At 49.7% G+C, this 6,964-nt stretch overlaps 1 long non-coding RNA gene across 1 annotated transcript; it reads left to right on the forward strand.

The window, feature by feature from the left end:
- The first annotated feature begins 259 nt into the window (after positions 1–259).
- Positions 260–4,623, forward strand: LOC128627678 (uncharacterized). The gene is made up of 3 exons (XR_008391927.1): positions 260–1,558; positions 1,971–2,055; positions 2,142–4,623. It is a non-coding gene; the product is annotated as an uncharacterized LOC128627678 (long non-coding RNA).
- The last annotated feature ends 2,341 nt before the right edge of the window (positions 4,624–6,964 follow it).

Raw genomic sequence — 6,964 nt, forward strand, 5'->3', positions numbered from 1 at the left:
TTCCACAGCTGTTTTCACAGTGGAAGTCAAAGGCTCTGCCGAAGCTTTTAGAAGAAACAGAGGAGGACACAATCAACAGGAAATGGAGAGCGGTTAGGAACGGGTGCCCTGGAATTGAAGCGCTTGGCTCACATCCAGCTCCGCCATTTAGACGTTCATTTATTATTTAGCTTGCACGGGCCAGGCTCTGTTCTGAGCCCTCGACACACACCAGCTCGTTCAATTCTCACAGCAACCGCACCAGGTGGGTATTTTAACTCTTCATCCCATTTACAGATGAGCCACAGAGAGGTTATAACTTGCTCAACTCTCTCAAGGGGCCAGAACTTTGGACAAGCTTGTTAATATCTCTATTCCTTAGCTCCCCCAGAAAAGTGGGGATATAAGTTACAGTACCTACCTCATAGGGTTGTTATGTGGATTCAATGCCATAATCTATATAAAGCCCTTAGCAAAGGGTCTAGAGAACATAGTAAATGCTGGATACTTAAACACAAAGTACCTTACTTAATTGGAATAATAGAGATATCATTTGCTATAGTTATCAAAAATGCAACTGGAGATTTAAGGAAATGGATAGGTGAGTAACACAGGAAAAGTCTGGGGTAGGCAGTGTGTGAAAAGTACCCTGAACTTCGGGACAGGAGGACAGGTCCAATGACCCTGTTCGCACAAGAGGCCTTATAGGCCTTCAGGGAGAAATGGTGAGAAGGGACTTTGAGGGTTGACAGTTGGCCTCAAAACTCCAGGCTTTTCTTTTCTGAACTAAGGGAGACCATAAACAAGCCCTCGCCTCTAGGAAGAAGTCTTCAGGAGCCCTAGATTGGAAAGCTGAGGTACCTGGACAGGGCCCGCACCTGGCCTGGGGCTGCGATGGCTGGGGCGGCCTGTGAGTGCTGTCTGTCCCTGCCTCCCGCTGTGGAAAGCCTGGGCAGCGGCAGGCTCCAGCCAGGTTCCAGACTCCTACCGTGACCACGCTCCGGCTCGCCAGCTCCAAACCACTGCTCTCCTGGCACTGTTTCTGTGGCTTTGTCCATCATCTCCCCGGCTCTCTTCTCTGATTTGCTAAACTCAGCCCTCGTCCTTCTCCACTCTGTTTCTGATTGTGCCCACTGATTCCAGACAAGACACATCACTCTATGTGCCCTCAGTGGAGGGACCTTGAGGGCAAAGACGGTTGGCCAGGGATGAGTGAAGGGAGAGGTAAGAGGTGGCAATTACTCACCAGTGGCTCTAGACTCCTGGCCAAGTCTTCAGGACTCATCCCAAGTTCTTCATCTGAGGGAGTGTGAACTACATTTTGGGAACCTAGTAAGAGTTGTGATTAGGAGCAGGAAAATAACAAGAACCCTAATCCAGGGTGAGGGACAAGAACAGAAAACATTGAAGGGAACTGGTTGTCCAGCCAAGCCACAACCCCTTTCCTCCTCTCTCACCCCTTAAAAAGTGGCTGGGGCTGTGATCTTGAGCCCAGGTACTCATTTCAGGCTGCATGCTTTGCCTCCGAATGGACTCTTCATGTCTCCTAAGACCTTCAGAGAGACGGCTGGTTTGAAAGGTACTTGATTTTCATTTCTGTTTCTCCTCTGGGTGATGCCCTCCTCAGATCATTGGCATCTAGTATTGGCCAACTCCATTTCTCCCCTTTGAGTGGATGCTACACCTGCCATGGGCTGGTGCCTCAGACCCCTCACCTGTGTGGAGGATTTGGACGGTGACTGCAGCGCCCCCTGTGCCTGGCATTTCAACCCCGGTTTCTTGGGTCTTGGTGGTGGGTGGGATGCTGTAGAGTGGAGCCACCATGTGGCAGAGTGAAAAACAGCAACGGGGAGATTCCCCTGTTGCTGAGGGGGTTTCTGAGGGAGGAAATGAGGACCTGGGAACCCTGGTGGTCAAAGGCCATTGAATTGTTTCCCACGGGTTGATGTTTTCTGGGGAAACTCAGCTGAGGGTCATCATGTTTCCCTAAGGTCCTGCTAATAAAGCTTCTAAGAAGAGACTGGAATTGGCCTTCCGTCAGTCTTGAAGGGTGATTCACCCCCACTGTGCGCTCAGGTCTGCCTTTCGGCTTCAAGTGATTTTTCGGTCCAGTCTTACATTTTGGTAGCCCTTACCCATGAATGTCCTGTTTTGTCCCACAGATCCTATAGGATATAACATGATAATGGAAGCTTCGTGTCTCCTATTGCTGTTAGGAAAAAACCAGACTGATATTTTTATGACATTTTTGTTTTAATGTATGCTGTATGTGAAAATAACCACTAAACAAGTCAAGTCGTCTGCTTCCTGTTGCCAAACACCTATGACAGAGGAGCTTCAAGAAGAAGCACAGGACATAAAACCGTTTGGAGAACCACTAATTTGGTGGCTGGGATACGAAGCTGGCAAACCCCTCCCTGCCCAGGCTGCTAAGACTGACCCACTGGGGACCTCCTTGCTTAGCCATGATGCTGCCGAGAAGGGAGGTGTCTCTCCTTGGCCTCCGTCCCCAGGTGGCCCTCACCTTTCTGACCCTCCCATCCCTGTCCCGGGACCGATACCGAGTGCCCTGCCGTGCTGCCCTCTTGGGATCTGTGGGCTGCTCGGCCGTCACTGGCCTGCTTGCTTAACCCAACTCCCACGGATGGTGGATGGCGTTCCAAGCCCTCACTAGGGAAGGGAGCGCGCATGAGTCACGTCCTGTGGTCACTGTCATCCTCCCCTCCCTCTCTGAGGCCTCTCCTCCTTCAGCGCATTTATTTAACTGTGAAGAGAGCCTCTTCTGACCCTCCATCTGGAGGCCCTTCTCCTCCGTAACTCCACACCCACCCCGCCCTCAGCCCTTGCTCCCAGTGTCCTCCCCACAGAGCCTGTCACGAAGCCGGGGAGCTCTCGGGGCAGGCGAGGACATTTCTGTTTACACTTCATTACAACATGCAGTTGAGGTGAACCTATCGATGAAATAAGGTGTGAGCTTGTTTTTGTTTATTGTGAGTTTAAAGGGCAGGGAGGAGAAAACCACTCTAAGGGAAGAAAAAGGGAACTAGCATTTATTGAGCCCCCCACACAGAAATAGCTTCATCCTCCCCATGGTCTTGGGAGATGCCATTTATCCCATTGTACAGAGGAAGAAATGGAGAGTAAATAACTTGCACAACGTACTGTTAGCCCAGGTAGCTAGATATTAATAAAAGAGAAGGGAGCAAAAGTGTATGAACTTAACTAGGTTGGAAGCTACAGTGTCACACATTCCAGGAGACAGCCAGCATTGCCCTGCCAACGGGATCAACAACCCTCAGTCCCAGCCCTGGGGGGAGGGTCAGAACTGGCTCTGTAGCCGGATTATGGCAGGGGCGGGGGGAAGAGCCCCGAAAATTCCTCAATTCCTCTGCTGAAGGGAAGATGTGGCCATAACAGGGAAGTGTCTCATCTGGGAAAAGGACTGAATGATTAGGGGGAGGGCCAAGCCCAAGCCTGGGAAGGACTGGGAAGAGATTGGTCAGTTTGAAAGCCCAAGATAATAAAATCAAAGCTGAACAAAGGCCCCTCTCTCTGTCTTTCTCTCTCTGTCTCTCTCACATGTTGCATGTTCGTTTGTTCCTGAGTCCTCCCTCTGTAGCAGCCACATGAACCTAGCAGGCCCTGCAGCTGGGAATACAGACTAAACTAGCCAGATGAGGACAGAAACTGAACTGGACTGAGCTGTGGCATGGACTGAACTGATGGCACAGAATTTCTGGACCCCGGCCCCTCTTCTGGGCCTGATGAAGATGAGGCTGGACTTCTTCCACAGCGGGAGGGAGGGAGGGAGGGAGATGAGACACTGGGGACCTGTGGGTGGTCTTTTATTTCTACCCCAACAGACCACTACACCTCACCTTCTCATGCTTCGGTGTCCAGAAATGCTTTCCTTGAGACTCTGTGGAAGGGCCCCATTTCCACCAGCAAAGCACCAGGGTTGGTAAACACAGAAACCAGTGGCTATTTGCTCTCATTTTGTATAAAAACTAATGAACATTTCCTGGATGAATAAATCCTTAAAAAAAGATAGTACCCATGAAGTGTGCCCCGGGCTGTGTAACCTGGGGCAAATCAGTGAAGTTCTCTGGGCCATAGTTGCAGCATCTACAAAATCAGGGCTCTGCCATCCAAGGGCTTCTGACCCAGTCATTAATTACCCTTGTTCTCAGAGAAGGACCTCCTTCTGCCCAGCCCAAATCTCTCCAGAACCTAAGTCACACTACCAGGAAATAAATGATTAGCACTCCCGGAGTATTAATCAGGGGCACGGCAGGACACACCACCCTTTTCCCAGCGGGGCAGCAGTTGTACAGCTGGCCGAGCTCTAGCTGCTAAATCAGGACCCGTGAGTGGGCAGAACGATGGGAAAACACAGGGAGCGCCGAGGGGCTCCTACATCACCTAGATTTCTACGTCACTACTGCTCCACACCTTCTGCCTCAGCAATGGCAGCCAGCGTGCCTTAAGCCTACCGTCCCTCCCTCCGCAGCCTGCATACCCTCTCACCCTTGACCCATGATACTTTATCCCTGGGCAGGGCTAGCCAAGACAGACAGACCAGACCGGCACAGGCTCCCTGCACCCTGGGAGAGCACCGCTCATGTGGGGGACAAAATAAAATCTAGAGCAGCATGCGCACCGTGGAATTCCGGGAGCCATGAACTGGAAGGCCACTTCCCAACTCTGTACAATCTGTACTCACCTGGCTTTGGTGGGAGGAAGGACCACACACATACACATGCACATATATGTACGCCATACACACTATGTATATATATGCACATATGTACACTGTCTCTTTGGGAATTGCTAAGCCTCTCATATGAAACACCAACAGCCCAAGGAAATTGTACTTATGAACTCTGAATTCCACCAGAGCTTGCCAGCATTCCAGAGGCAAGGCAAGAACTTTTAAATAGCTGTGGACTAGATTCTGACCTCGGAGCACAGCTCAGACAGAAATGCCAAGGAAGCTGAGTTTGGGAGGGAAGCCACTCCTGCCCCTCTCTGTCAGTGTCCCTCTCTCCATCCCAGCCTCCCAAGCCCACCTCCAACACACACTTGCCAAAAAAGCATTCAGTCCCGGAATGAGCAGCGGGTATGAGACGGTGGTTGAAGCCCTGCGTGTGGGAGTAGCTGTGCCCAGAACTTGATCTGGGGGTGACCCCCAGAGGCAGTGTTATAATAACTTCAGTCCAGTTTTTGTTGGCACCCTCCCGCATCTCACAGCCTGTCCTCTTTGTTCCCATCCCAGCCCTCCTCGGGCACCCACCCAAGCTGCTCTGCGCAGTTCAACTGAATTTGCAGAACACTCCCTTGCTCGGCACCACGCTGAGGAATACATAGTCACCTGGTACCATGTCTACTGCACGCTCTGTGACCTTGGGCATCTCAAATGACTGTGTTCTTGCTCCACGTTAGAGAAACTGGAATGATGCAAAAAAAAAAAAATATGAGGAACTCATTCTTAAATGAAAAACCTAGGCTTCTTATCAAAAGACTAGCAAATAAACCCATATCTGTGTTTTTAAGATAAAATAAGATGCTTAAACCTGGTGTTTCATTGTCTTAGCAGGTCTGACCAACTTGTTCAAGTAACTGATCAATAGTAGCCCCAATTACATTTGAGGATTGCTCCTATGATAATGTCTTAATTCCTATATATATTAATGTGCACCATTCGTAAGGGTCCAATAAAACACTGTGCAGGAGCCAAGGGGAGGCCATCCTGGAGGGGCAGGGCTTGGGGTGGGGCTTGAGCCCGGCCGATTGACATGAGGTGGAGGACCAGGCTGGGAAGGATACGGGGCGTGGCCCCATGTCTGGACATGGGGCCAGGGTCTGGGATGGGGGAGAGATTGGGCGGGCGAAAGCAGAGAGACTTGTGGGAGAGTAAATAATAGGACGGAAAATAGGTAGAAAAGGAGAGAGGAAAAATTTTTTATTTCACACACCATGTATGATTTTACTTGATGCTGACATCCCTGGGAGTAGGTGGGGCTGGGGGTCCTCAGCCTCTAACAGGGGTCATTAAAGAAGCTAACTTATTTGTTTAATCTCAAACAGCTAGTTAGTGGCAAAACCTGGGTTCTAATTTTCTGTCTCCACACCTGATGATGGCTTCTTTTGTATTTTACCTTTCCTACAACTGCCATGTTGACTTTTAAAAAACTATTATATGAAATGGATTACACATGTAAATGAATATAAATGATATACATGTATTGTTGAAGAAGAATAAAACAAGCACTTGTGAACCCAGTCCCCAACTTAAGTAATAGGATATCACCGATATTATTGAAGACATAACCATACGTCTTCATATGGCCCTCCTTTCCTGGCCCCAGAAGCAATCACAGTCCAAAAACACACAGTCCATGTGTGCTAACAACTCTTTTGTCCCTTAAAATTTGACCTCACGTGTTTGCTGTGTAACTGCTGTTTGCGCCTCCAGATCCGTCCTCATTTTCTCCACCCTGCTCTGTGCCCCAGCAGGGCCCACCTTGGTCGCTGGCTTCCTGACGGGTGTGGCCGCAGAGAGGCACTGACGGGAGGTCTGAGGAAGAGGAGAATCAGGTCAGGTGTTTGCTCCCATGCCCCCTCCCTGCTGAGTCCCCCACCTCCCTACGCTCCTCCCTTCCTCCCCTCTCCTTGCTCCTTCAGGCCTGGTGAAGGGAAAGCATCCTGTTTATTAGCCCTGGGGCACTGTCCATGCTTTGTTAGTTTCCCAAACCAAGTGTTTCTCAATCTTTTATTTTTCATGATCACCTCCCACTAAGTAGCCTTTTCATATTTTTTCTTAATAGTTTTCCCTACCATGAAATTTTAATAACACAGGCATAGGGCCTGTTAATGGACTGTACGTCTCTTCTGTACTTTGTACATGAAAAGAATATTATTTGGCCCCAAGAACCAATTTGCACCCCCTTTGGAGGTGATATTGCCCTCATGGAGAATGCACGCC

This window comes from Artibeus jamaicensis, unplaced genomic scaffold (genome assembly GCF_021234435.1).
Source record: "Artibeus jamaicensis isolate MK-2021 breed Jamaican fruit bat unplaced genomic scaffold, CSHL_Jam_final contig_465, whole genome shotgun sequence".
NCBI lineage: Eukaryota > Metazoa > Chordata > Mammalia > Chiroptera > Phyllostomidae > Artibeus > Artibeus jamaicensis.